Below are 10,315 nucleotides of genomic sequence, written 5' to 3' on the forward strand. Positions count from 1 at the left end.
GTGGTTTATAAGCCTCCCAGTTTATGGCATTCTGTTGGAGCAGCATGAATAGACTAAGACTCTGTTATATACAGAGTTCAGACAATGGCAAAGTGACACAGCAGGAAAAGCCATGGTTTGGATTTAGAGAATAGAGACACACCCAGGTGAAGACTGGTGTTGGTTATTTAAGATGCTTAAGTCTGCTAGTGGATTTGAAACCAGGACGTCTGTCATTAAAGAAGAAAAACAGGCAGGAACTAGATGGGGTAAGTGGCAGATGGATTTTTCAAGCAGCTGGCAATCAGTGCAGGTCTAGACACGTAAGAAGAAGTCAAGGTCAGGAAAGTCTGATAGTAACACTTGGAACAACAGCTTTTATTTTCATAGTTTTTTAAAAAACATATTATGTGTATAATATTATATTTGTTATATTCATTTCAGGCATACAATATTCACAGAGTTTTTTTGTTGGTTGGTTTTTTTGTTTTGTTTCGGTTCCAAAGAAATTTCTATGTGACTGTGGGATGTCCTACTGAGGATATATAATGGCAACATAGTATAACGGCCTTACACACAAGACAGCTGGGCTCAAATTCCAGTTTTAATACCTATTAGCTGTGTGACTTCGGGCAATTATTTCATGTTTTGGAGTCTCCACTCATTCACTGTAAAATGAGGTGGCTGTGTTAGATCCATGGTTCTTAACCATTTGTGTGTGTGTGTGTGTGTGTGTGTGTGTGTGTGTGTGGTCACTTACCTCTTTTGAGCTGATGAAAAAATGATCGTTTTCTAAAAAAAAAAAATTCACATGAACATCCCCTCAATTTGGGGCACACACTTTGTTTACTGCATTTGAAATCGATTTCCTTTGCATAGAAAACAACTTACAAAAATTTTTCCTTCTCTCATTCTTGTTTATTCACATAGATGAAATAATTTGAAATAAATTCAAAGTGTGAAAATAAATAACAAAGTTAAAATTCTCAAAGCAAATTTAATGAGAAGGCTGCCATTGTTTGACTTGAAGAGAAGAAATTATGGAATAGTCTTTACATCATAATGTTTGTCATTTGTGCTATTCTATCAATGTTTACTTTTAATTTGGAAAGCAACAAGTGAAAGAAAGCCATGACTAACAAATTAGGGTGTGGCAGATGGATAGGCTTATGTCAAGACACTGGATTTCTCTAGGACTCTTTAAGCTGATACAGTTGCATCATTTCCCATGTCCTCAGGTCAATGAATTTGGTCATCTTTGCAAAGTTTGCATCACCAATGCTGTATACATCAGCAAAAAAATGGTTGAAATCTATATTTTAATTTTAAAGTCAAATGAGTATAACTAACCTTTGGAGAAGTTCTGCAGTGTTTCCAGGTGTCTGTAAAATTTTGCCTTGTGAGAAATTGATAAGTTTCATCACTCTTGAATAGAGCCAGGAAAATCTCCTCCAGTATAGGAAACGTTGTTCATATTTGTCTGTTTCCAATCTCTTTTCCCACAGTGACAACTTGGCCAAAAGGGCTCGTGGGTTTTCTGTGTATGTGTGTTTTGGTTAGCTTCCAAAATGGAGCCCTCAGGATCTTATGCTGGAAAAAAAAAAAAGCCTTACCTTATTCATGTGATCAAATAAATCAAAACCACAAATGACCTTTTGCCTATGGAATTATTTTAGGAGTGAATTCCAATGAATAATTTCATATTCTGCTTCCATTTCTTGACAAAAATTTCTTTAAAGCCCAATGAGTTAAAGCCCTGAGTCTGGGGAAATTGATGACTTTTGCAGTAATAGACAAAACTTCTTCAGGACTATTGGCAAGGGCTTTGATGCCCATGCAAGGTGATGTAGAAAGCCATGACTCATGGCTGTCTTTCTTCATCAAAGCAGAAAAACCAGATGTGTTGCCAAACACTGCATGTGCACTATAGTTCCAAAATTTTATTTTCAATAGGAGTTTTTACTTGAAGAAGTAACTCTTTACCATTTCAAGGAATTCAGGTCTTGGAGGTTCCCAAAAGGGGCTCATAAAACAAAATTCTTGAAAAATTTTTCACCATATATTTGACAGATAAGCATCAGAAAATGACTGGCACTTTTCTTTTGCTGAATAGAATGGCATAATTGCAAATTCCTCCATGTTCTGATTCAAAATAACAGACGAAATGTCACTAAATCCAGAGCAGAGTATGTCATTTGGCAAAAGCACTGGTTCCATATTGTTGCATTATTCTAAGCCATAATTTAACTTGACTATTTAAAAGCACAAGTCTTGCATGTGGCTCTTTGGCCTAACAATACAATTAGAAATCTCCAGACAGGAAATGTTGGGGCAAATGTAAAATTTGGGGAAATTCCAGCCTTTCCAAGTTGTCTTCTTCTCAAAACAAAACAAAACAAACACAAAACAACAACAAAACCACCTCGTTTACTCATGTATTTTAAGGACAGAGAGATATAAAAGTGTTTCTTCAGCTTTTTACCTGTTAGCTACCATGAGCCAGATTCATGGTGCACAGTAAGCAATCTGGCTTTCACAGCCTGTAACAGTGGAGCAGTGCATATCAAACTAAAGGATGCCATGCTTAGAAGCACTTTCTTTCTTTCAATTTCAGCTAGATCCAATATAAACAGATATCTGAAAACACAATGTCAAGAATAATTATCATTTTTAATGGTTGGGTAAGGAGGGCAAGATTAAGAGTTATTGCTTCTTTGTTTCCAATTTCCAAGTTTTCCATAAGCTGCTACATGATTTTTAGAATATGAATTACATATTAAAATGAAACAGAATATTGGAAAAAATAAGACTTGCAGAAGTCAAAGAGATTATATGCTATTTGGATATGAGAGCAGATACTTTTCAGAATAATAGTTGTATTGAATGTAATAAATTAAGCTAGCTGTCTTACATATATTATCTCAGTTGATATTCATAATAATCCTGTGAGACAGCTACTATTATTGCCCTCATTTTACAGATCAGGAATTTGAAACTCAGAAAACAAGCGACTTGTCCCATGTCACCCAGCTAGTGGCTGAGTGAATGTTCAAACCCAGGTTGCCTTAACTCCAAAACATGTGTGCTTAATTACGACACAAATGTGAAGGAATCAGTGATGCAGGTGAGAAAATCAGCAGAGTAAGCAGAATTCCTAGCCAAAGGGTAAATGTGAGAGTTTCATTGGGGTGGGGGTGGGGGGGTTAATTTAAAGAGAAATGAATAAAAGTATCTTTGGAGAAGGTACCATGTTACAAACAAATGCGGCTCCCTTTGCTCTAAATCTGTATTCCCTGTGGGAACAGAGTCCCAGAGAGCAGTTTCCAGGCTCTCAGCCCTATGTGGAAAGGTGCTGGCATGGGTAATAAGTAGATAGCCATCAGCTGTGGTTAGTTGGCCATCAGCTGTAACCAGTTAGCCAATTAGCCACTGATATAACTTCCGCGTCTGCATTGGTTGTTCGGTTGGTTGGTTGGCAGGCAGAGAAGCAGACAGCAGGTTGCAGGTCATGTGGATCCAGCCTCCAGTGAGACTATAGTGTCTCCAGTGGGACTATAGTGTTATGACTCCCCTGTCTATGGCTCCGTGGGCATTCCTTTTTGGCCTAGCCATATCCTGCGTTCTTATGTGGGGAGCAGGAGCAGAGACCCCGCAGGCCACCTCTCAGGACAGATGGCACAGCGAGCAGGGTCCCCCGCACAACACTCCCAAAGTGTCTTCTGATCAGTGACTTGGGCTCCACAGTGGGTGTTTATTAGGAATAGAGTACCAGTTCACAATCCAGGTTCTTAAATTTTTCATTACAAACTAGTGAATCTCTTTCATGTCAAACAAGCTCTTGGGGGTTTGAGCCGTATGAGACAATTTTTCTGAGACTTGATCACATCATCTCCTTCTCTGATTTCCTTCTTTTATTCACCCCTCTATTCTCCCAGCTTGGCACAGTGTCGGCAGTTAGTAAGTACCAAGTAACTATCAGTTGACTGATAAAATAATGAATGAGGTTTTGAAAGACTCACCAACTTGAGTTGGTAAACTCTAGTACTCACCAACTTGTTGAAAGCATGCTGCAGGAGAACTATTTAGACAAAACTGATCAGTTACCCCCTTCCCCGCATGCCATTAACAACATCAATTTTGACAATGGGCAGAACTGTCTTGCAATTCCTGCATGGCAAACCTTTGGACAAGCACATGCCTGAATTGTGCAGTCCTTAGTGGTGTGGATACATGCACATCTTTCCATCCCTTATGTCTCTTGGGCCATTTTGCAACCATTTTATGCCATCATTTCCTTATCTTTAGAAAGCTTATTTCTTCCATTGCCCTTGGCCACACTAGAATTTGTTCATTTGAATTCTGACCACTTTGATAATAGGCTGCAATTAATTTGTGCATTTTCTATTAATCCATTCCAAAAAGAAAGAGGGAACTAAATTTTCTTCTCAGTTGCAAACAATTATTTTCCCTTCTCCAATCCCCCAATAATATTACCAAGTAATCTTAGTAACAGATAAGCAAACATACTATTCTGTAGATGTGCAGATATTTTACCTTCCTGCTGAATTATTCTTTAGTAATCCAGTTTTTGCCATTTTTCAATTGTATGTTGGCTCAGCAAGGTGACTCTGCAGGTTTTCTTCTGGGGAAACACCTGTTCTTCCTGCAAATAAAAAGCTATTGCTCTCATTAAATTAGTTCGAATACCCTGGGAGGATTTCCTTCTGTGGCCTTGTTTGTTCCTGAAACAGGTTCTTCTACTGAGCTTTCTCACCTCTGCAGCTTTGGTGAAGGGAAATACATTTTGCTGGCAATTTTTTCAGTTCTCAATGTATTAATAGCCCTGTTTTCTTACTAGCGCTGGCATAAACTCTTGTCATGAGTGAAAAAACAGATAGCCTTGAATACCGGCCTAAAGATAGCATTTGCCTTGGGAACAAGTTCTAATAATTCTCTCTATAAATGATTTCTATAAAAATGCAAAAGCAATCTTGACTGACAGAGAATACAGTTATTTAAGTGTTAAACCATATAAAAATGTCCTGATGAGCTCAACTTGAGTGTCTGAACATGATCCAATTCCCTACTGGGAGCCAATTTTATATTAAAACATGGCAAATATTATCCAAGAATTTTACTGCAATAAAGCTGAGAACTCTCTGAATTTACTGTAGTATGCTGGGTCACATTTTAAACTTGATAGTTTGAAAGATTCTTTATTCAAACTCATGTTTTGATAAAAATTAAAAATAAAATATCTTATATCTTAAATTTTATTGTGCATTAACACTGCATTAAAAAAATACTACATCATTTAAGTCCTACTTGTCTATATCAAATATTTAAAAAGTTAGTATTTTCTTGGTAGATTTCATTCTGAACACCAAATATAATTGTGTGTGAGATAGGTCATCAAAATCTATTGTATTTTATTTTTTAATTCAATTCAAATAATTTTATGTAAATCTACATATGTACATATAAGCACAGGAATATATTTTTCTCCTTCTCTCTCACTGAAATTATTTTAAGAGACTTATAACACTCCACATGATAAAATATTAAAATATAGCATAGTGAGAAAGTCAGACTTGCCTGGGTTCAATCCAGTACTGCCGGACTCCAGTGCTTACTATCCATTTGACATTATTCTAAGCCTCAGTTTTTTTCATGTGTAAAACTCATGATTGTTGTAAATGTTAAATTAGATAATTCATGTAAAGCACTTGGTACAGTGCCTGGAAAACTGTGATATTAATCATTATCAAGAGAAAAGTCAGAATTTCGGGGGCAAAAAAATCACAAACATGACCATGCAGGTAAACATGTTGCTTTAATTGTTCAACTTAAATAATAGAATTGAGTTTTAGTTTTCTAACTCCCACAAGGTGAAATGAAATGCATTATATAAACCTGGAGTTCAAAAGGGAAGAAGCAAACTAATTTGCAAGTAAAATTTTTGCTAGCACTGAATTCTAAAAGGAACTCATATAGGGTACATTGAATAATATATTGAATAATGTTTTCTATAGCATTTTACAGCAAATACTGTACTGAATTTAATATGGCTCTTACAACAACCTTTAGTAAAAACCAAAAGTATTCAATTGCAATGTAGCTCAAAAGTTTCATAATGGACTAAGTAAATATGGCCCCAATCTGTAGTCTTATGGAATTCAAAACATACTTACTGAGCATCTAATTTGTATAAGGTACTGTCCCAGGCACTGTAGAGGAAAACATAGATAAATTTAACTCGATTCTTACCCTCAAGAATTTACTAATTATAAGGCATGGAAACAAGAATAAGAAAATAATAGCAAGGATTATGATCAAGGGAAACGAATGTAAACCCCAAAGGAAGATGTAAAATGCTCTGGAGGTTCAAAAGAAGGACAGGTCTGTTCCTCAAACACATCAAACTCAGCTCAGCCTCATGGCTTTTGCACATGCTGTTCCCTGTGCCTGGAATGATCTCCCCACTCTACATATATAACTCCTCCTTTCCCTTCAAGTCTCAGCTTATGTTTTTACCTCCTTTTAGAGGCCTTCCCTCACTGGCCATCATAGAAGAGACTCCCCACTATAATTCTCTATTTCCTTTGTTTGTTGTTGCTTTTCTTCTTCATAGTATTCACTTATTTGTTAATTTACTTGATTTTTATCTGTCTCCCCATGTAAAAAATAAGCTCCACAGCAGCAGGACTATGTCTATCTGTCTTGTCTGCCATTTAATCCTTAATGCCTAGAACAATGCCTGGCACGTAGCAGGCTTTCAATATATATTTGTTGAATTAACCAATGAACAAACAAAAAGTCATGTTTAGTTGGTAGAATCAGGGTAGGTTTCATGAGAAGATGGAAGGAATACTTAAAAACTGGATAGGTTGTGGGTAAGGGTAGGAGGAAGAGAGATGTTCCAAACAGTAGGAACAGCATGAGCAAATGTTTGGAGCCCAAGAAATGCAAAGTATTTCACGAGAGCAACAAATACTGTATAACTTTGAACTTAAGATGCACACTTCATCCTCCTGCTTTCCCCTTGCATTTTAACGTTTCCAAATTGATATAATTGTATGTGTCTTATAATCACTATCTGAATGTATTATGATTATATCCTTTCTTTCTCTAAAATGTTATTTAATTGATGGTGTGTCTTATGATCATCAGTTGCATTTTAGAAATGGGAAAATAAAGTAATTCAGTTTTACTGGAACATAGAGTATGTGTAGGGGAGCTGAGAAAGTTCTGCTGCAGAAGTTCCACTGTGGGCATATAATAAGGCCAGTGTGGTGAATTTATAGTAGACTTAATTTATCGGTGATGGGAAGGAGTGCCTACTGAAATTGCAATGCTATGCTGTCTCCCAAAATATTTGAAAATCTTTCTATAAAGATATATATTTTTTCCTTGGCCTTTTACCTTTTAAGATTTGACCTCAAGACAAAAACTTCTGTGTACATGGTCCAGGAGAAGATAAATCCTCCCCCACTGGACTATGAGCTGTTTGAGGGCAAAGACTATATTTCTAGCAACTCCCATACTAGCTGGTATAGAATAGAGGCTCTATCAATATTTATGGAATGTTAAATTAATAAATGATTGCTGAAAGAATGACAAATGGCATTTTGCCATTGTTCACAAGAAAAAAATTTATTTAGTGGATAATGGCAATGAAGACAACGGAGTACGAATTTTTGAAGCCCAATGGAGTTAATATAGGAAAAAGCTTTGGAGGAGGGAAGTGTTTAGCCACTGTTTGGAAGCAGGGGAGTGATACAGGTTGGCAGAGAGAAGGTATAAGGGAAACAGGACATTTAAGTCCTGTTTAGCTTTATGCAGAAAACGGTGAAATATGTGTGGGAGCCAGGGAACACACCAGGGAGAAGGAAATATACCAAATGAGGGCAGGGAGAGGAGGAACAGGTGAGCCATGGAGCCAGAGGGGGCCTGCGTCTGTCGTGACTCCCTTTTACTGAAAGTCAGTTATGAGCTAGAATATATGCATGAGTGTTTAAATGTGGATATTGAAGTCATCCAGGATCTCTGTTTCACTTGTCATGGGCAGTCTCCACGACACTAAGCACAGGGTATATTTCAGTCTTCCCCATACCTGACCTTTCAGCAGCATCTGACTATTGACCTCTCTTTCCTTTTTAAAAAAAATTTAGTAAAATACACATAACAAAATTTACTATCTCAATCACCTTTAAGCATATAGCTCAATGGCATAAAACACATTTATATTATTGTGCTGCCATCACCACTATTCATCCACAGCACTCTTTATCTTACCAAAGAAACTATACCCATTAAACCATAACTCCCCAGCCCTTCCTCACCCCCGCCCCTAGCAACCACCATTCTACTTTCTGTTTCTGTGAGTTTGACTACTGCAGGTACTTCATAGAAGTGAAATCATTCAGTCTTTCACTGGGTTATTTCACTTAGCATAATGTCCTCAAGGTTCATTCATGCTGTAGTATGTGTTAGAATTCCTTCCATTTTAAGGTTGAGTAATTTCCATTGTATGTATATACACCACGTTTTGTTTATGACCCCTCTTTACTTTTTGAGGCCTTCTTCCCTTACCTTCCACAACCATTTTTCCTGGTTTTACTCCTTCCTCCCTGACATCTATTTCTCTGCTTCCTTCCAGGCTTACTCTCTGCCACTCGGCTGTTTAATGTTGAAGTTCCCTAAAACTTGCTCCCAGGCCTCCCTCTCCTCTTACTCTCTACTCTTTCCTTAAACAAGCTAACCCAAGACCTTGGCTTCCCTTCCTGTTACTTTGCCAGTGTTACTATGTGTGCAGCTCTTGGGGCAGGGGTGCGCAGGAAGCAGTGAGGAAACGAAGGGGGACATCTGCCTCGCTAATTAGATCAGTAGCATCAATGCTGATAATAAGCAAAGGGGCAGCAGATGTCTCAGCCAAATCGCTCTCTCGTTTGAATCAGGAGTTTAAGTATGATTTGAAGAGAGTAGGGTCTAATAATGCTTGAAGAAGTTGACTCGTGCTATGATTTCACAGAAAAAAATGGATTAAGAATAAGCTGTTAGCTGTGTAAGATGTCAGATGGGTAGTACTAGACTGGGTGGGGTTATCATTTTGGAAGGGGTGTAAATGTCTAATCATTATGTTGTTTTGTACACCTGACACTAATAATAAAATTTAATTTAATTTAAAAAAGAATAATTCCCTTCTGACTTAAAAAAAAAAGAATAAGCTATTGGGAGATGGGCTGTGGTGGCAGTTCAGCCACAAGGTGATTGGTATCCAGGATACCAAGGAATGGATTTGGAGGAAAAATATGTTTATTAGAAAGAATTAGTGGTTGAAATGAAAGAAGTGATAAACAGTGAAGTTAATGCTTTCTCGAAGGTTTTTGCCTATTGAGGCAACATGCAATCTCCTTTCTAATTATGCCCGATGTCAAAAGAACAATCTCTAAAGATTAAACAAGAAGGCCCAATTAGACCATTGAGATATTTTCTTACCAATTCCTCCTATTCTTTTTTACTTATCCTCTAGGGTGGAAATCGATGCAAAATTCAGAAAAGGATGACGAAGACAGGCTGACAATAGTATTCTCAGTTGTCTGTGTTTTCCTCCAATGTTTTTCTTGAATATTGATAGTTTTTGGTTAACATCCTCCCCTTTATTCTACTTTCCACACACTTCGAAAACAACCTTGTTATATCCCTTTATAATTATCATTGACAGACTTCCTGAGCTTAAAAAAATCCCAGAAAGGAAACGTGTTTTCTTTTGGATCGAGGCTTCAAAATACAAATGATCAGTGTTACAGTTATACAAGAGAAATCAATAAACATTGGTTTGAACATTGATAATGGTTGAATTATATGGATAAGACATAATCCTTGCCCTATAAACATCATCTAACAAATATAGACTAACCAATGTAATTAGGTTGTTATTCACTTTACCCCTTCTTCTGGTGACAGTACTCCAAGTTTGCTTTGGGACACTATTGGAGACAATCTAATGACACCATTAACCAAGGTACTTTTTCAGCCAAACCAAGAGGTAGGTGTGACCCAAGCTAGGCCAATCAGATGTTTGCTGTCAGGAATTTGAATCTTGAGTGGTGGAATGAAAAGACTGAAAAAGATCACTTCCGCCTTGCTATCTGGATCCCCAAGGCTGCCCTGGTCCTTGTACTTTCTGAGCCTGGTAATCGAGTTGGGCTTTCCATTCTATGAGCTAAGGCACAAAATGGAAATTTCCTTTTTGGCATACCTTAGCTCATTTCCTTTACTTCCAATCAGCATTTTATCTTGAATGCTTACAAGTGCCAGGCACTATTGTAAAGGC

General features: G+C 37.3%; 1 long non-coding RNA gene across 1 annotated transcript; it reads right to left on the reverse strand.

Moving 5' to 3' along the window:
* Positions 1-1,003: 1,003 nt before the first annotated feature.
* On the reverse strand, positions 1,004-4,755 carry LOC141568823 (uncharacterized). The gene is made up of 3 exons (XR_012492038.1): positions 4,534-4,755; positions 2,462-2,616; positions 1,004-1,569 (listed from the first exon to the last, which is right to left on the reverse strand). It is a non-coding gene; the product is annotated as an uncharacterized LOC141568823 (long non-coding RNA).
* Between the last annotated feature and the right edge of the window lie 5,560 nt (positions 4,756-10,315).

Source organism: Rhinolophus sinicus, linkage group LG02 (assembly GCF_036562045.2).
Source record: "Rhinolophus sinicus isolate RSC01 linkage group LG02, ASM3656204v1, whole genome shotgun sequence".
NCBI classification, from domain to species: domain Eukaryota; kingdom Metazoa; phylum Chordata; class Mammalia; order Chiroptera; family Rhinolophidae; genus Rhinolophus; species Rhinolophus sinicus.